Source organism: Montipora foliosa, chromosome 3, assembly GCF_036669935.1.
Source record: "Montipora foliosa isolate CH-2021 chromosome 3, ASM3666993v2, whole genome shotgun sequence".
NCBI classification, from domain to species: domain Eukaryota; kingdom Metazoa; phylum Cnidaria; class Anthozoa; order Scleractinia; family Acroporidae; genus Montipora; species Montipora foliosa.
The window spans coordinates 39075893-39079227 of NC_090871.1; positions in this window are offsets into that span (position 1 = coordinate 39075893).

The window sequence follows — 3335 nt, forward strand, 5'->3', positions numbered from 1 at the left end:
TGAGAACAAGGCCGTTCAGGCCGTTCTCCTATATGCAGAGCATTCCCCAGGGACGATGAAGACTAACCACCTCATTACACATGCATATCTTTGGGTTAGGGGGTTTAGCTCAAAATCGGGGAGAGCTAGAGCCAAATGACAGGTTTTTCTCAAATGTGTAGAGCATTCCCTAGAGACGATCAAGAGTAACCAATGTCATATTTGCATGTAACTTTTCACTGGCCCAATGCATTTCAAGGGCTTAGAGGGTCCCAACTCCTTTCCAGAGTGGCTGCTACCAACGTGAGAACAGGCTGTTCTCCCATGTGCGGAGCATTCCCCAGGGACGAGGAAGACTGACCAATGGTACCACAAGATGCGCCATCTGATGGCGAATGCATTTCTTGGGGTTAGGGGGGCCCAGCACCAAACTGGGAGGGGGGGGGAGAAAGCCGAAAGACAGTTTTCTCTGTGGTATGTAGAGTATTTCAAAGGGGCAATGGAAAGTAACTAATAGCATATTTGCATGTAACTTTCCATGGCCAATGCATTTCTTGGGGCTAGGGTGTGTCCCAGCTCCTTTCCAGAGGGGGGGGGGGGAGGGGTGCTACCACATGGAAACGGGCCGTTCTCCCATATGCAGAGCCTTCCCAGGGACGATATAAACTAACCAGGGTTACCACAAGATGCGCATTTCCATGGCGAATGCATATCTTGGGGTTAGGGGGACCCAGGTCAAAACCGGGGGGATATATGGCAAAATAACAGGCTTTTCTCACATGTGTACAGCATTCCCTGTTGACGATGGAGACAAACCAAAATCATATTCGCATGTAACTTTACATGGGGAATGCATTTCTTGGGGTTAGGGGGTCTCAGCTCTTTTCCGGGGGGTGCTACCAACTGAAATCAAGCGGTTCTCTCATGTGTACATGATGGAGACTAACCAATGGTATCACGTGATAGCCCCTTCGATGGTGCATGTATATCTGTTACTAAGGGGGTTACAGCACCAAACCGGGGGGAGCTAGATGCCAATGACCACTTCGCCCCAAGGTGTTCCTGCATGCTCAGCCGAAGGTGGTACGGTCAAACCAACAAAACCAAGGGATGCGTCGTGCGACGCTGATTCGCTCTGACGTAGTTGAAAGGGCGCAGCTCTTACGGGGGGGGGGGAAATGGCAAGGTCCCAAAGATCGCAACTTTGCAGTGCTGTCGATTATTCTGCGGGGGAACAAAAACAAAACCAACCCAACCAAGGGATTGCCCGTATCAAGACCTATCCTCATGGTCCGATCTCGCGCTCTCCGATCAAATCCGGGGGGAGTTAGACCCAGAAAACCGAAAACCAGTTTTTCAAGTATAACTCCCCCGAGATTTAGAATCCGGCCAATCCGAGAGGAACCGTCGTGGAGCCAATGTGGGGCACGTCACGTGACCGAAGGAGGAGTTCGGGGGGGCACTTTTGTCTCAAAATAAGGGTGTTCTCGGGCCTCTGGCACGTACAGGTCGATTCGCCCTGGGGCGAAACGGTGCCAAAAGTTGTTGGGCAAAGGGCTCTTGGCGCATGGGCAGTGGGGTCTCAAGGGAATAAAACGCAGGAATGTTACAGACATAAAACGGTGCACAGGATACCCAATGTAACACAGGGTGCCCAAACTTCGTCACGTGATAGATCTAGCCGAGACCTTTCCAACAGTATATAGATAATTGGGATTAGTTCCACAGAAAGCCGAAAAAAGGTTTTGGGGAACTTGGCCGTGCAGATCCTGTGTTAGTTTAAGTTCCACACAAGATTTGAAACCCTTCAGAAGTCGATTAGAGTAAACGTCGCCAAGTTTGATACTCTACGAGGCTCAAACTGGGCATACACCCGCGGGCGGGGGGTGGGGGAGAAAGCCGAAAGACAGTTTTCTCTGTGGAAGGGGATCAGGAGATTCAGCTCGTGAAATAAGGGGGGATTACACAAAACCGGGGGGAGTTTTGGCCCAAAAACCCGTTTCTCTATCGTATGCAGGGCGTTCCCTATGGACGACAGAGTAGCCAATAGTATATCTGGATGTAACTTCCCATGGGAAATGCATTTCTTGGGGTTAGGGGGTCCCAGCACCAAATCAGGGGGTGCCACCACGTGAGAACAGGCTATTTTCTCGTATGCAGAGCATTTCCTAGGGACGCTGAAGAAAAACCAATGCCCCCACCAGATGCACCACACCATTTTGCATGTTTTTCTATGGGTCCGGGGGTCCTGGCTGTCCAGGGAGGGAAGTTACGGCCCAAAAACGTGTTTTTCTCACGTGTGCAGACTCTTCGTCACGAGTCACAGAGAGGCGGAGATCACGTCTGGCGCCCGGGTCACCGTGGGACCGATTCCCGGGGACTCGGGGCGGCCTGCAGAGTCCAATAAAAAAAAAACCCTCCCCGCCCTGGGTCAGGGCGCAGGAGGGGCCTTCCCTTGGAGAGTTGGAATGATTTTTTCCTGGGCCCAAACGGGCCAGATTCTCGCGTGTATGACCGGGAATCGGCCCAAACGGGCCACTTTTACCCTTGTCCGACCGGGAATCGGCCTGACTTCTGCCGAAGGGAACTGCATGCTTCCCGTTGGAATTTTTGCTCAGGCTTTTGGTGCATTGAGTTCCTGTTAAATCACTTTTGACCTTTGCATATTGATCCCAAATAAATAGTTCGGTGAACTTTACTGGCCTACCACGCCCTAATATGTATCCGCGTGTCCAGTTAGTAGCACGGTGGGAAATTTTGCCTATTCGAAAGGTGTTCGCTACAGTGTCCTATAGAGGCTGCGCACACATAGCTTGCCAGATAAAGCCACAATTAAGGTGATATCCTTTTTTTGTAGCGTGACAGTATCGTGGCATTTATATAAAATGAAATTGCTGTAGCACAGTTTTGGCACGGAAAAGTCAACATATCGGTCAGAGGGTTCCGGATATCCTGCGACATCATAACATGTTTTTAACTTGTATGGGAGGGTGTAATACATTGTGACAGAAATTTAACTTTTGAACCCCTTGTCTTAACCCTCGGCAAGGTTTTCGGAACATAAAATGTGTTCGAGTTGCCCTTGACGTAAACGATCGATCTGCTTTTTTGCCAAAAAAGTCATTTATTAATGAGTGATTGGTGAGTTGCATTTTCCACATCTTATATAAATTATAATTTGATAAATTCAGTTTAACTCTTGCAGACACCTCAAAGCACAGTCTAATGTAAGAACATTCGTTATATAAAAAAAAATTGGAATAAAGTAAAGTCAGCTAGCTAGTCATCTTCATCTGTTACTTCTCCTTGGGGATTTATTTGACTTGCACCAAGTAAACGTTCCACCGTATGGCGAG